Source organism: Corvus hawaiiensis, chromosome 7 (assembly GCF_020740725.1).
Source record: "Corvus hawaiiensis isolate bCorHaw1 chromosome 7, bCorHaw1.pri.cur, whole genome shotgun sequence".
Lineage (NCBI taxonomy): Eukaryota > Metazoa > Chordata > Aves > Passeriformes > Corvidae > Corvus > Corvus hawaiiensis.
Window position 1 is genome coordinate 23,126,834 of NC_063219.1, and position 17,015 is coordinate 23,143,848.

At 38.3% G+C, this 17,015-nt stretch overlaps 2 long non-coding RNA genes across 7 annotated transcripts in view; one reads left to right on the forward strand and one right to left on the reverse strand.

Annotated features, from left to right (window-relative positions):
• The window catches only part of LOC125328245, a 97,176-nt gene that overhangs the window by 69,210 nt on the left and 10,951 nt on the right, over nucleotides 1-17,015 (forward strand). The gene's annotated exons all lie outside the window — the stretch shown is intronic.
• LOC125328246 overlaps nucleotides 1-17,015 on the reverse strand; it is a 40,922-nt gene that overhangs the window by 4,618 nt on the left and 19,289 nt on the right. For 4 of the 5 annotated variants that reach the window (XR_007204623.1, XR_007204620.1, XR_007204622.1 and 1 more), the window contains exons 4-5: nucleotides 14,409-14,495; nucleotides 5,049-5,150 (exon numbers count right to left, since the gene is read on the reverse strand). The exons of the other annotated variant lie outside the window; for it this stretch is intronic. This is a non-coding gene — a long non-coding RNA (uncharacterized LOC125328246). The remainder of the gene's footprint in view (nucleotides 1-5,048; nucleotides 5,151-14,408; nucleotides 14,496-17,015) is intronic. 5 annotated transcript variants of the gene reach the window in all.

The following is a 17,015-nucleotide window of genomic DNA, read 5'->3' on the forward strand; positions in this document are numbered from 1 at the left end:
AAACCTGGGGATAAGAGTGCATCAGTAATCCCATTAATCTTCTGGGAAAGAGTTAAGTCTTACCTCTCCTTTCCATGAACTACATCAAATGGTCTCCTCCTTGCTATGCTGGATTCTGTGGATCCCACGTCTTTGCAGTGGAAAGGGGAGTATCTAACTTTGACGGTTAGACTTAATGATCTTAAAGTTGTTTTCCAACCTTAATGACTCCATGATTCCATGATCTAACTTCTGTGTTGCAAAATTCGCTAGTGGCCCAACCTCATGAGGTCTGTCATGGTTTAACTCCAGCTGGTAATTAAGCCCCACACAGGAACTCACTCATTTCCACCACACCAGGATGGGAGTCAATCAGAAGGGTAAAAATGAGAAAACTTGTGAGTTGAGGAAAAGGCAGTTCAGTAGGTAAAGGAAAAGCCACTCACACAAGCAAAGCCAAACAAGGCACTCATCCACCAGTTCCCATGGGCAGGCAGCTGTTCAGCCATCTGCAGGACAGCCAGGGCTCCACCACACGTAACGGCGACTTGGGAAGACAAACACTGTCACTCCAAACATCCCCCCTTCCTCCTTCTTCCCCCAGGTTTGTATGCTGAGTATGACACCATATGGTGTGGGGATATCCCTGTTGCCAGCTAGGGGCAGCTCTCCCAGCTGTGTCCCCTTCTAACTCCTTGTGCACTCCCATTCTCTTCACTGGTGGGATGTGTGAGGAGCAGAAAAGGCCTTGACTGTGTGAGGAGCAGAAAAGACTCAGCAATAATGAAAATAGTCCAGAATTACCAATACTGTTTCCAAAAACATCCAAAACATAGCCCCATGCTACATACTGTGAAGAAAATTAACTCTATCCCAGGCATATATAACCAGCACATAGTAGCAGATTTTCATATCAGAAAGTTTTGGCTACACAACTCACTCACAACATAAAATGTTCAACTTCCACAGTGGTCAGACCATAAAAGATGAAAACAAAATCTTCAGTGGGCATTAACTGAGCCTTTTATTGGGAAGACACAAGAGATTTCAGCCTGTAGTCCCCATTGCAATGGGACTGGCGCCACTATATACTTTCGTAACTGTAATGTCCATGGGAGACATATTACATTCAGAATGAAAACCAAATCTATTTTTGATAAGAGTAAGTCCAAGGGCTAGAACCCTTAGTAAGTAGAAAGGTCCAAGAGGATGAATCTGCCATGATAAATTAATCTTACCATGAGGCAGTTGAAAAAACTTATTCTTCATGCTACCTAATCTCAGGATATAAGTGTTTTTCCTAGAGATGATTTTGGGCTCAGTCTCAGAGTCTGTCACTGCACACACATAACACGGGCTTTTGGGATAGGGAGAGGCAGAGAAGCCCAGAATTTACAGTGGGGTTTAACTTAAGCACAAAGCAATTTTAATGGGACCCTTGGAACTGGTAATCCTTCTGGCAAAATAGCAGCAGCAGGAAAGATTAATACACACCTAAGCATAGATTTGAAAGTGAAACAAAACCAGTGGTTTGATTTCTCTTCCTCCCAGATAAGAAGTCCAAATGATCTGCATGACCCATACTTGTGCCTAAGTGGTACCAAGTTTCAGTACAGCTAAAAGTTACCACTGGCAGAAAGCTTGCACCCAGAATCAATGGAGAAACACTATCCAAGTAGAGACTATCCACAACCTCATTTCCAGGGAGTTATAATTTGTTTCAAGTCTTTGAGCACTGATAGGGGTGAGAACACCCAGAGTCAAGCAGAGTGAGATGACACTTTTTCAAAATAAAGAGGTCAGAAATTCTTCAACATCAATTTCTCTGTACTCAACACCCTGTTTTCTATTTCTAAGCACTAGGCAGACAGGCATTTTACTGGTAACACATCCACACAAGTTTCCTTGGCATCCCTCAAATCCTCACAGCACTATTACATGTGAATGCTGCAATTTTCCATCAATGGAGAAACTACTCTGTTTCCACTCCCTGTAATTTTACACCCTCAGAAGACACTTTTGTTGACTGACACACATCTCTTCCTTCTTCCTTTTGCTGCACTGGGATTGGAAGCCTGTTCCTCATAAGAGTTACTATACCTGGCTTTCCCACTTACACAATTAAAATGCAGTAACACGGAAGAACAACTTTGTGCAAGGGAGGACTGGTTTTAAAATACAAAATCCCAGGAAAGAGGAATATGGAGAAGTACTTCAGCGTCTTAGTTTAAAGTCGGCCCTGTAAAAGCTCACATGAAATATTCATACTTTAATGTCGACAAAGTAGTTTAATCTGATCTGCAGAATCACAACAGGCAGTATAATATGTCCCATGGCCATACAAAATGCTGAAGTGAGCGGAATACGTCCGTTTTCCTCTGCCAGAAAAATTCTGACCTGCAGGCTCTGGTGCAAAGCACTCTCTAAATACCCTGTATAACTATTTAATATATGTGCTCTCTGGAAATGCTGAAGGCTTTTCTCCTTAGGTGTCTGCCTCTGATCCTAGCAACAGACACTGTTTCTTTGTTCAGTGACCTTATGAACAGAACTGCTAAGAGCCAGATAAATTGCTAGCAGCATCACAGTCTTTAGTGAAGGCCAGTGATTTCCAAATTTCAACCTAAACATAATTATGTGGAGAAATCTATCTACAGAACTTATGGGTTCCTCAAAACACTTCATCTGTCATCACCCCATTGAACCAACACTATTTATTTGCTTTCTAAAGGAACTCTAATTGATTTATCTGTTACTTGGAATAACACCGTGATAAATAAATTATCACTTAAACACGATGGATTACTAACATTTCCTTTTCTAATTATACTTATGACATATTACCAGGTCTTGCTTCATTTAAAAGCTTGCATATGTTTTCCTTATCCCTGTAATCTAATCTAAGGTGCAAAACCTGGATTTGTGCCAGTGAACCCCTTTGTTAATATACTGCTGCGCTACCAGAGTCCATCTGGAGTTACTGTTCTGCTTGATGTCACACGGCAGATCCTACCTGCATGGAAGATGAAAGGACATTCAAGGCACGTATCTAGGGATGACAGTTTTCTTTGTGATGAACCACAGAGTCACAGCTTGTTAAGTAAGACTGTGACAGTGATAAAAGACAAAGCCATCATTTTATAGCAGAATATGGCCTATCGGTACATGACAAGCCATACTATCTCTGCTCACACATGCTGACATCTCATAATGCATTCTCCCAAGTGCCGGACAGAAATAGTCCCTGAAGACAGCACCACTAGAGAGTAATAGCATACTGCTTATCTGGGAGCAAATGAATGGAAAAAAACTGAAGTGTACAATGTGTCCCTACTAAAATCACAGATAAAGGGAGCTTTCAGCTGAAAGTATTTTCTAATTTCATTAGAAGTTCAATAGCTTTAGAATCAAACAATAAGGACAGTTATTATATCTTCACTGTCAACTATTTTCACCCTTGACACTGTGATTTTTTTTTTTAAATGTTGAAGGTAAATTTACAAAAATCTGTTGGGAGACTTCTTTTTTTGAGGGCTGTGCATCCATGCTGTGCATACACTCCTGCACTGTACTTAACATTCTTCACACTCGACATCTTCCCAGCCTATCTAAATATCACTAGCTGGTGCTTACAGGTTCCTAAGCTGCCCTGCAGGGTGAGAGCCCATGGGAATGTAGGTTATGGTAAGAGGTTAACAGCCAGACACCCCCCAGAGCAGGCGGCATAGAGGGACAGGGAGGGGACACTGCCAGCAGAGGTGGCAGTAGGGAACTTGAGGCTGGTACCTTGATGGAGAGAATAGGAAGACCTAGTGGTTTCCTGGGGAGAAAAAACCCCGAAAGGAACATCAAGAAAGAAAATATTTAGCTTGAAAGAATAGGGAAATATGCAAAAGGACAACAGACCAGCAGGGGAGTACAAGGAAAGAGAAAATACCTTTTACTTCTAAGGATACTTCTCAGTTAAGTCAGGCTCTCCTCTTGGTTTTAGCCCAAGCCTTTTGATAGACCCCACACAAAAGTTTTCATTATATATTTACGTTGCTATTGGAAGAAATTGCAATCCACCTGAATGGAAGAAATTAATCCATCTGCTCTAGTGATTCCTATGAAACCTCTGGCTCCTTACACTCCCACAAGGACACAGCAACTCTTCTGCAAGTGCAGCTCGTGGAGAGGGGCAGGGAACACCAATGCAATAAAAAAATAAAATGATGTTCACAGAGGTAACCCTGTGTGACTGCAAAATTAATGGTGTTGTGTTGATGTAAGTGCTGTTTATCAGCAAGAAGCTGTCGATGTGGTTAACAGGGGTGTTCAGGCTGAGCACTAGTCACATGGGCAACCTGAGAAGTTCTCCTGGTGCTGTTGTACATTTGAGATGCGTTGGCTGCATTGGCTGGGGGTTGTAAGTTTTCAAAAGTGCCAGTGAAAACCTGTCTGGCACTCTCCTCTCAAGCTGCATAGTGCACAGATGTCCCCTTCCTACTGCACATGCAGTCATCCCCTCATAGAGCCTGCCCATCTAGCACAGCCAAGCATCCTGTTCTCACTTGCCCTGTAACCAATCCATAAATACCTACAAAATTCACTGGTTAATCACCTGCAAAATTTTCCTCTGTGACACCTATAAAATGTTAGTCACAAAGGTGAAACAGCCCATGACTTGAGTGGTGCCTGCCATACTGACCAGCATGTACTGTTTGCTTGTGCCTTTCCCATCTGTTGACTGAATGTCTCTTTATCTTCACACATAGATATTAAATTCTTTGGTATAGTTGTAATATAGTAAGCACAATAAATAGCAGTGATGTTAACCAATGTATTTAATAGTAAGACTCTTGATGATCATTTATGTCACTACTATAGTTAGCTCACCATTTCTGATTTGTGTCACAGATTTTGTTAAATAGATTAATTGATTTTTTTTTCAATAGTTGTTGACATAATTGAATAGACACTTTTTAAATTTCCCCTCATCTGCGTTCTGGACTTTTAAACCCATATTGGCACTCAGGTTTTAGTACCTTTATCTCCATTTCTATATTTAGAGTACCTTCCTCACTTACCCTTCTTCCATTCTCATTTTCATGTCTTCCTTTTATGGGAATTCTCAGACCTGAAACTGCTCTCTACCTCCTCTGATGTTGTTTTGCAGGAAGCTCTCTTTGCTAAATTAAATGAAACAGAAAAATTATATTCAAAAACAAAATATTTCAGAATTAAACACTGAAAACATTTCAGGCACTACATCTGAAATTTGACTGTCACAGACTCATTAAGCACCAGGTTGGAAGGGACCTTAAGGATAAACTGGTCTAATCTTTCTTGGCAAAAGCTTAGTCAAGACAAGATGGGCTCTGCACTCTGTTCAGCTGCATGTTAGAAGTGTCCAGTGTTGCAAAAGGTGTCCAGTATTGGGGAAGCATCTATATTTGAGTCATACAGAACATGTATACATGAGCACAGTGTGGTACATAGAGTTGTCTTGATAACAGATTTAGAAAGCTCAAATAATACAGTGCTTTTGCAGATGGAGTCCCACCATCTGCTACATCTCAGCTAATAAATCCTATGCCTCAGCTTCATATGAGCTCGGACAGATTGCTTCCCATTCCAGACCAACCACTCACAACAAATTTGTTGTCTCCACTCCTTCACTGGTGCAGTACAGACTGAGTCATAGTTAGTCAGAGGCAGGTCTCCATCCTGTAAAACCTTAGGTATGCATTTACCTGGCTATAAAGGATATGCAACGTTTTATCTCTTCTAATTTTACTATGCCCATGTCTTTGAAAGCTCTTAATCCTGAAGTTGTGTGATTATGTGAGAGTTCCAGTATTCATTTGAAGAGAAACTCTTTAAAATTTAAAGAATATTCAAAAATCTGAATTCATAGAGAGAAAAATCACTTTTTCTTGTTTTTAATTTTTTCCTGACTTTTCAGCCATTCTAATGATCTTGGCATATTCTGTTCTAGATGATTTACAATTGGAATTAACTCTACTAAAATACTTCATTGACTTGAACCAGACTGAAGTTTTCGTTTGTAAGCTCATTACAAAGATCATGCTTTTTCACACATTCAGACATATGCATAAATTTAAAAAGAGTATCAACATTAAATTCTCAAGAAATGTTATAGCATCTCTTTCTTCTAGCCAAGCCACCACATGATTTTGAAATTGGAAAGGACAAGTAGTTTTATGAAGACAATCATCACTTCACCTGAAAAAAGACTTTATTTTTAGAAATTCATAAAGCATAGTTAGCTTTTTGCTAGAGTTTTTATGCTTTATGCACACTGCAGTTCCAATAGGGACTACAAGTGCCAAAATGCCACAAAAAAAGATTATTTCCTCAATACTTTCACCTAAGTGAGGGACAGAAAGTGCTGGAAATTGTGTAAGAAGAGAAGCCATAGTGAGAATTACCACTCAGCTTTTAGATCAAAAAGGCTGATTAAGCACTGGAGGTTTGGGGAAGATTTTCAAACACAACTGATGCCATAAATAATCAGAATTTTGCTGATTAATTTGGTAAATTGATTGAATATTGTCTCATGTGGGATTGCTTTTAATATTCAGGGGGGCGCTTCATATATATTCAGAAAGAGATAGCCTACAGCCTAAACCTGCCCCTGGTGACCATTGCTATTGGGTAAATATGAAAACACAGAAAATATGTATGTTGATGACTGAACCCCACCACTGCCGTTTTTGTTAGCTCTTCATTGTTTATCTTATTAAGAAGCTCCTAGAATGACACGGGAGAGTGTCAACAATTTGAGATGTTTCCCACGCAGGGCAGGAGCTCTAGACTCTTTCTGCAGCTCTTGAGGAGGCAGAGGCTGCCAGAGTGGTCAGGCTGCACTCTGCCAGCCGTAGCCTAGGACCTAGGGGGCTGCATTTACCACACATTCTGTGGCAGGTTGCAAAGAAGCAATCTGTAATACCAGAACAGTTCCTTTAACAGAGCCATGGGATGGAAAAACACATACTAGAAGCCATGAAGGACTAGGGTTAGATGCCAAATGACTAAAATTTCCCAATTTCCTGTTGTTTCTCTGCACAAGTTTGTTTGGGGTCACTGGTGTCTTGAAGCAGGAGCAATAATGAATGTCAGGAGGACTTTCTTCATGACTCAGGAACAACCACTGGAATATATTTGAGACATATGGTCATTCCTTTACCTTGGCCTTGATCATGTCTGAATATTCAAAAATGTACGAGGGGTTTTCATGCAGCAACTCTGATCAGAGGTTTTGAATTTGCAATGCACAAGGAACTCATGTAAGGCATGAAATGCACAGTGAATATGAGATAACCTCCTCCTTCTCAAAGATAAGGTGTGAACTTACTGATGCTTTTCGGAAGTGGAGTAAATTACTTCACACATTGCTAGCTAAGAGAATTTGCAAAAGGAGTTAGTGTGGAGTAGTTTATGAGCTTAAATTCACACTTCCATTTTTTTCTTCATGGTAACTTTTAATGTAGAGAAGCATTTAGTCATCTTAATTCTGAGAGTCTTAGTTCAAAAAGTGACCAGTGTTTTAAAAAATTTAATGTAATGTTCTTGTATTTTCTTCTGCAATCCCACTCCTCCACAAGCTGTTACACACTTTTCAGTTAGTTCTGATTTCAAGAGTGACAGTATGAGATATTTTTCTTGAAAAATAAATTTAGTGTTAACACGGAGTGTTGACATATGTTACAGACACCTGAAATAAGAAGAAATTCTAGGGTTAGTAGACTAATAGTACTGAAAGTCTTATGTAACTTCTTATACTTTAGGTCTTGCATCTTGCCCAGCATCTTGCCTGGCTTAATAAATTCAAAACTGAGGGAATCCTGCCTCTTGTAAAACTAGAACTTCTGAATCCAGACCTCTTTGGCACATGAGGAAGAACCCAGCAAGAGAAGCACTTCCCACCAAATCCTGCTGTCATTCCAAATGCACAAGGATTTTTAAAAGCAAGAATCTTGCTCAGGGCTTTATGCAGTCTGATTTTGACACCCTCTAAGGATGGCAACTGCACAAAACCATCTGCAAAGAAGCAGGCTTTTAGCCACATTTTTAATTGTTTTGTTCAAATTCGCACTTCATTTAAAATGCTCATGGAGGTGGAGTGCTAGTGAACTTGCCAACCTTTTTGAAATGTGCTGAATCACAAGAAAAGTGAGGATGCTTACTTAGAGAAGGTGTCCTGGGCTACAAAGCTTGATAATATTAAACTAGGCAAAACAAGATTCTTTCAGAGTCCTCATAGGATCACCATCATCACTTTCCACAGGGTCCTAATTCAAAGCATTTTATCCAAAATTCTAGGCTTTTCAACCTAGTAATAACATACCTGCAAAAACTAATTTCTATGACCACAGAATGTGGTTAAAAATAAAAAGTCAGTTAATTGGACAGAGCTCAGTGACTCTAAGCAGAAAATGAGAAAAAAACAGTAAAAAATAATACCTTGAATTTAATTCTTTCAATTTCAGTGCTCTATTAGACTGCTTTAGGTAGGACTTCCTTTAAATATCCCATACAGCACAATTTGAGGTGTTTAACTGATTATTAATCAACTGGTACTTTTCTTAAAAACTGTTCTTTGCAAGTTCAGCTTTATTACTTGATACCTGATTTTCCAAAATGCTGAGCACCTGCAGCTCCCAGTGGCTTCACTTTCACAGTAACCACAGTAACCCAGGAAATCAGGTCAGAGCACACTTGTACTCACGTGGCAAGGCCCCAGGTTTCAGTGGAAAACTATACATTTTGAAGACTAAGGCATTTTTTTATTTTGCTACACCTTCTACTAAGAAGTGTCTATTTTTCCACAGCAGATGCTGGAGCCCCGTCCATTTGAGCTGCCAACATCCCAGATCTGTTTCCAAGCGTGTCTATTTAAAGAGCGAGGGTTGTCATGCTGGAAAGTACCTTAAAAATAGGGGTCTGGTGCAGGACCTAGCCCCAGCTCCCCATTTATTCCATTCTGTATGCCAATAGCAAGGAAAAATAAATTATGAACAGACACCTGCTTCTGCCCTGCTCTGGATTCTGGCCAGACTATCTGAAAAGGTGTAATACAAGCAGCTGCTGCTTTCTAAAGGTAGATATTTATTCACAGGAACAAGAGAACTGTGATGAAAAAGGTAAAAGAATTAGGACTCTGGAAAATGCAATTTCTTAGAGATGCCTACAAGGTGACACAACTTTCCACCTCTCCATATGCAGAGGGACCTTCTACAAATCCATCCTTGTGCTACATAATCTGAGGCACCTGGACAAATCAGGTTAACGCAGAGTTCCTTGTTTCAATGACTCTGCAGAGCACAACTGGAGATTAGGAAAATAATTATTCACTGTAAAAAAAGAGTGTATATGACATTAATCGAGATTATAAAAAGCTAACTGCATCTGGGGCTAAAAAATGGTGTTATCCCAAATTCTCATTAATAGCATCCAATTACTGTCTGTGGTTATGTAACTGTTCATCTCACTATGTGGCCACTTACTGCTGGAGTCTGTTGCTGCTCAGCATAAATTGCACAGAGCACAGTGTGTAAAGGCACTAATGGCATTTGCTTTGCATTTTGCAGGACAAGGATAAACAAAAATATATTCTGAAACAAAATTGCAGTTTGGGGGGAGAGATCTTCTCAAGCACATTTTTAAATTTTTTTATGTTTTAAAATTAGTTCAGCTGGGGGGGTTGGGGGAATTTTGTTTGGTTGGTTTGGGGTTTTTTGGTAGCAAAAACATATGATTGTCATGGGTTATAAAAGAAAGTAAATGTTTTCTCTTTCAAATACGTAATAAAAACTAGTACACTATCACATAAAACATACCATTAATTTTAGAGGGTTTATACCCCTGAATGCTACATAAATATTTCAGATCTCAAAGCGCACATCATTAGAATATGGGAACTTTTACTGAGCAGTCTGTGTGTGGGCACTGACCAAACAAAATGTCAATGAGCCTCTTCTGATAAGAACAAGCAGAGATAAAGTGGATGGAAAGATCTGTGAGTCAGTAAATACTGCAAACGACAATCATAACAGGTCAGGCAATTACCACAAGAAGAAAAAAACAGTGATAAGTCCAGCAAATAAAATGTGATCCCCTCATAAGCCACGAACATGAGAGAGAATGACAGCAGACTAAAGCTGGGGTTCACAGGACATTAACCTTTCTGAATGGAGAGCTGACTATTGCTGTGGCATCAAATCCAACAGCCAATCTGTTTGTATAGCAAATAACCTATTTCCTTTGTAGAAGGGAAAACAGTGTTTGAGTAGTAAAGCTACTGTGAGAACCAAGGAAACAAAATCAATGAGCCAAAACATGAGGGAACAGTTGCAAACTGAAACAATAAACAAAAGAGTTATGAAAGATAAAAACCATAGACTGAAGCAGCAGGAGAAAAAAAAAAATAGGCTGCAATGATTTCTGAGGGGATAGTTTTTCGTTTTCTTCATGGTTAATGGTGAGATTTCATTGACCCCTGCTGGAGCAGGGTCATGATTCTTAAGATGGAAACAAAAATGGCTGAAAAAGGACAAAAAGCAGCACAAGTAGTGAACGCATTCAGTGTGAAAAAAATCCAATAAATACTAAATCCTCCCCCATTATAAGCTTAATTTCTGCCTATGTTGGAATGGAGATGTCAATTTGCTGCTATCTACTGAAAAATAATAATTTAGCAAGCAGTCACCACAGGGTTTTTTTTGCCATAAAGAACAAAACATTCAACAACTCATTGTCACAATAATAACATTTCTTAATCCTCAGCATACTGTCTGGGGTCTGAAATCACACAGCTGATTCTGAGCTCCTTCAGAAGTGCCCGCAAAATATCCTTCCTAGAATATAGTGCATAAAGGTAATCCTAAGGAAATAGAAATTATAGTATAATGGTGGTATCTGCTGGTATTGAGCTTAACTTCTGAAATTTTCTACACAAGGAAAAAAAAATGCCTCCCGCTTTATATAAATGAGTATATATAAAGTTACAATGTGAGTTGATAGACACAATCATGAGTTGACAGGTAGTCAAACTCATTTTTGGAAATAACCCATACACTCTATTTTATTCCAAATATATATTTTTACTAGCCCTGAAAAATTAATAACACCGTTTTCTGGAAAAAAAGCAGTATTGTAAAATCAGAATTAAGCCTTGTAAGTTAGCTAATATTCTGCTCTATCCAGAGCTCCAGTGCATAGGTCTAATATCAGATATTCAATACATTTCTTTCAAAACATATATTAGCTTAACAAGGATCTATGTTATAAGCCATATTAATCATGTGTTTGCAAACAACAGCTTTTATCAACATTGATTATTTTCTTGATAGAACTACAAAATCAATAGGGGAAAGTGAGACAGTAGATATAATATATTTAAATTTATGATGTATTTATGTTTAAATTTCAAAATTAAACTTTAAAGAGCTTACATGAAATTATTTTGATAGATTAAAGTCATAAATGAGGGATATCAATATGTGTAAATGCATCAGAATAGTGTAAGAGGCTAGCCAGAAAGAGAAATCATTAATAAGAAAACAAGTATGATGAAATAAAAGAAATTAAAGATCATAGCTTCAAGAAAACCATTTCATATATACATATAAGTAAGAAAAGGAAAAAATCTGTGAGGACAGACATCTGTGACAAAAGTGAGCAACAATTCAAATGTAAATATTCAGTGTAATATAAGGACAAATTAAACAGGTGCATGTTGCTCCATTTTTCAAGCAATGTAAAAACTCAATACCAGATAGATGTACAAACAAGAAATGGCCCAGAAAAAGATCCCTACCATGATCAAAGGCTCAAAAAGAAATAACCAATGTGTAATGCTAACTGCAATGTTCAGGGAAAAAAAATAAATGCAGCGAAGAATTAAAAAGAAAAGAACAAGAATGTTTCTCATATGAATTTCCCCCAGACTTAAAAATACCTTCTTAAAATCTGAGATATTTCCAGAGCAGAAGTAAAGTAAGTATGGGTAAGGAAATAGACTAATGTGAGTGCAGAGACTGACCACATGGGTATCAAATATACATTTTGAGTACCCGAAACTAATAATGAACCCCCAAATCCACATATTGCGTCCCTTGACTTCTGCACTTATTAGGTCAGGATGATTTGTAGATGCTTTATCTGGAGCACTGCAGGCTGCAGTGTGGCAGGACCTCTGTGGCCAGAGACCCTGGCACTCCCTGCCACAGGGCAGCACAGATGTAAAGGTTTTCTCCTCTCTTTTTCAAAAATGCAGCTGAAATCATGATTAGTGGTGAAGGCACTTTCCTTTGAGATAGAATCTGCGTGTTTACTGCTTTCTGAGGAAGAAACTGAACTCACATCCTAATTTGTGAACTGATGAACTCTAGAATCTGACAGAAAAGGTGAACAGCACCGTCATTTTCTTCATTAACTTAAAGAAAGGGAGACTGCAGAAAAATGCAGCCTGTTTTTGCAGATATGCTTTTGGCACTCTGCAAAGAAACTTCTTAGGTTAAGTCTCAGAGTCAGTTAAAGTGAAGGAATGTCTGCTTCTGGGGTTCCAGTCACATTTAGAAGGAAAATAAGTAATAAGATGGCTACATAGACATCATCTGCTCTGGGCATCTACAGAAGCACAAGCCTATGTGCTTAGGGATTTTAAGATGAAACAGGGAGTTCCTTATTGAATTTAGGCTCCACAAAGGTTAAATAGTGGCTGAATAGATTTAGATAATTTGTATCTACTCAGCTGTTGTCTTAGGTGCCTAAATCCTTTCCTGGAACTGGACCAGGAGAGAGCAGAGCACTGTGCTGTTAAGTGCTCTGCTTTTACGGAAAATCAATGCTGAACTACCATACTTTCATTTCGAAGATCCTCCCCCAGCATTTGTATAGCTTGCCATTATACAACTAATTGGACACATTATAAATGCTTAAAGATATTGAAGGGCTTTAACAAGGAGGGAAAAGCAATTATTTAGTGTAGTGCAAGAGTATGAAAATCAGAAGAAAATTCATGTGTGTAGGAATTACTGAGAATTAACTGTATTCAGATGAGGAACTACTATGGACTTTAAAAAATAGCAGAAACTTCAGCATTTCTACTATTTAAAAAGAGAATAAACATATCACTGATAAGTAGAAGGAACATGGTATTGCTAGGCAGCTGATGTTGTGTGTCATCTCTTCTTCTTAATGATGTGACTTGATAGAATCAGCTCTCTTTTCCATTTTGAATATGTGATTTTGAAGCAATTAGTGATTATCAGAGAAACCTGTGGGAACATGACCTGGCTGCTGTTCTCTTGCCAACGACTTCTGAATTATCAGGTTTTACTCATTTGATCCAGGACAGTAAATCCATGCCTGGCACCTTCTGAAGATCATATTTTTCTCAGAAGTAAATAAAGTAATGAACATAGAACTAGGTGAGGTAACACTTTTTGTAAAAGTGATAAAGCCTATTACACAATCAATAGCGTAATGCTTTAAAAAGGGAACATCCATTATCCTGTCTTAAGATCCAAGGGAGAGGAAACGTTGAACTCCATTGTTCTCCAGATACATTTCTCCATACTTTGGGAACATTTTACAGTACAGAAGGTTGACCAACAAGCACTAAACTCTGAGAACTCATCTTTGCTCAGAAGGTCAGGATCAGAAAAGAAAATCACGAAAAGAAAATCACCGAAGTCTGGGCCACTATGGAATCTCATTTTCCTTACTTCTTTGTAAGATGATTGGGTTGGCCCCAAAAGCCAACCATATCCTGGGCTGCATCTAAAGCAGCATGGGCTGTAGATCAAGGGAGGTGATTCTGCCCCTCTAACCTGCTCTGGTGAGACCCCGCCTGGAGCACAGCATACAGCTCTTGGGTCCCCAACATAAGAAGGACATGGAAGTATGGGAGCAAGTCCACAGGAGGCCATGAAGATGAGCAGGGCTCTAGAACACTTCTCCTGTGAAGACAGGCTGAGAAAATTGGGATTTTTCAGCCTGGAGAAGACAAGGGTCTGGGCAGACCTTATTGCGCCTTCCAGTACCTGAAGGGAACCAACAAGAAAGATGGAGAGTGACTTTTTCAAGGGCATGTGATAATAGGATGAAGGAGGATGAGTTCAAGCTGAAGGAAGGTAGGTTTAGGTCATATATTAGGAAGGAATTCTTTATTCAGAGGGTGATGAGTCACTGAAAGAGGTTGCCCAGAGCAGCTGTGGATGCCCCATCCCTGGAAGTGTTCAAGGCCAGGTTGGATTGGGCTCTGAGTAACCTGGTCTAGCAGATGTCCCTGTCCATGGAAGAGGGGTTGGAACTGGATGATTTTTAAGGTCCCTTCCAACCCAAAACATTCTATGCTTCTATGGTTCTGTGAAACACAGGACAGAAAAACTATCATGCAATTAGAAAAAGTCACTGACCTCTGGAGATACAAAGTCTTTTCTTCAGGGTAACTTCTTTGGTTAAGGGAGTTATCCATTGGCCAGTTTGTCCAGCAAAGCAAACAACTTTTAGAAAAATATGTTCATATATTTCAATACAAATATTAACAAGAATTTAAGCAAACACATAATTGGCAGGCATTATATACAAACTTGGTTAACTTATTTCACTGAAAATATATTTCCTAACAAATAAAATTTTTATTAAAAAAAAAAATTAGAAGTTATTCGTTATTATTAACACTTTTCCACTTCACATTTTTTCTACATATATTTAAAATTTTTATTTATTAAAGTTTTATCTTTTTACTGAAATACATGGATTTTCATAAAATGAAAATTAAAAATGTGAAATTCATATTGCTAAAATATAAACTGGAAAGAAAAATGGGAAATAGGTCAATCTTGAACTCTATTGAATGGGAAGAGCTTTAAAATGTCAGAACACCAGATGCATTTTGACAGGTAAATGTAGTTAACCATATCAATAGTGAAAAGTTCACTCTATAGGCTTCCGAAAAGATAAATAAACAAAAGAAACAATAACCTTTTTTCCTCCTAATTTCTCTTTTTTTAAGCCAAGCTTACCTTTTCTTGCATCCTGACTTAGTAGTTTTAAATGCTTGGAGATGGGCAAGCTGTAATCAGTTTGCATTTAAGATGTAGAGTGCACTGTGAGTCTGATAATAAATTATTTAAATGAAAATTACTTCCATTTCCAGGAGATCTTAGGAATCTGTGAATATAAGCCTACTCAGGAGCATTTTAAAGTCTCTATTTATTCACAGCAAAGGCTTTTAAAAACATTGAATAATAAGAGTCAAAAATGTTGATTCTCTGTCCTTCTATATTTATTATATTAATGGTTTACTAAGCAGTATAAAGGAAGGTATTTTCTTTGTATAGCCCACTGTAAGACATCAGAATAACTTCCTGAAGGCAATACACATTCATTTTCAGACAGGGAATATTTCCCTTTAAAGATACTTCATTAATTTTCCAAGTAATTACCAAGCTTTTAAGAAAAAAATTCAAATAATCTACAGGATTTGCACAGCCTTTTTAACAAGGATATCTGGATGACTCCTTACTTTTTAAATATATTTATTTTACTAATAGGAAATAGAGACTCACAGAAACATAACTGGCCTTTGGCTGCATTGGCTGCAGACTGCCAAGTACACTCGGTCAAATCCAAGCCGCATCCTAAAAGGCCAGGACAAAGCTGCAATGCAAGTGTGAGGATGCACAGCAGCACAGCCTCTCTCCCCACATTCCATGTTGTGAGCTCTGTTGGAAAATTTTAGGCATGAGGGCTGTATCTTCTTCACCCATGCCACACCACCTTTCTCCTTCTGAAGGCAGTGGCTATCCTAAGCAGTCTCCTGCTCTGTAGAGGCAGAAGAGCATTTGACACAAAGGTGACAGGCAGACTTCACAGTAAATACATGAGTTATATATAAAGGAATTAACTCAGCCTGTTTCTTGTCTTCATAACATTTCTTTTTCAGTAATAACAGGAGAAGGACTGAGAGGAGCACTGTGCCTACAGTGTTGTTTTCTGATCTGCCATGCTATTCAGAAACAACAATTTCCCAACAAAATATTAGATGGCAAATGGCTGATATAGATAAATTTGCATTATCCCTTCTTCATTCTTAAAACACAATAAAATAGAGCAAGCTCGTTATGAGCTGGCAGAACATGTATGGCTGCAGAACCTCTGCTCAGGTGCTTCTGTGCTCAGAGGCCCAAGGGAGCTGGAATTAGAAAAGTCCCAGGCAATGAAAACATAAAATTCCACCAGGAGGACAATTTATGTCTTCTAGAGGACTGTTGTAATCAAAAGCACATGACTTGTTCATGCTCTTTACTGCTGAATAAATGTAATTCCTAAACAGTTTTGAATATATTACATACATTTACACGAACTCTGGGAAATCTTAGGGCTTTCTATTCACTGTATTATCACACATCTCATGACAGATATAATATTCTGCCTAAAATATACATTATTTGAACTGCCCTGTGGAGAAAGAGGCAGTCACAGGCTTCTTTATATTAAAACCCAACATTTGAGGTTTACACCTGAATATGTTTTTATTTTTCTTTTCAGGGCTACAAGCGGTTAATTCTATGTTAGTGATAACCAAGACCACTGAGTGATTATTCATTATCTCTCAGAACTAGTCAAATAAAAATGTCCATTAATATAATCAGTAATTATATCCCACATCAATCACCAAGCGAACTATTCAACTTTTGTCCCTGTACCACAAATTTTCTGTACATAATAGTCACCAAACAAAAATAGAATCTTCTTCTGAAAATATCAGATAAATTATCCATAAATATTTGTTTAATTAACCAACCTTATCACTTGTCATGTCTCCAAGCAGATGTTAAGTATTTCCCTGACTCCTTTCCTAAGTTAATTAATATCTGGTTACAGACCTTTTTTCCTGTGTGCCACAGCAACATGATTTTAACATCACTTTCTTACCTGTGGTCAGGTACTAGTTCAGAGTAAATGACGTCCAGTCACAGGTCTTTATGGTCATCCAAATAAAGTTTCTCCAACCATGA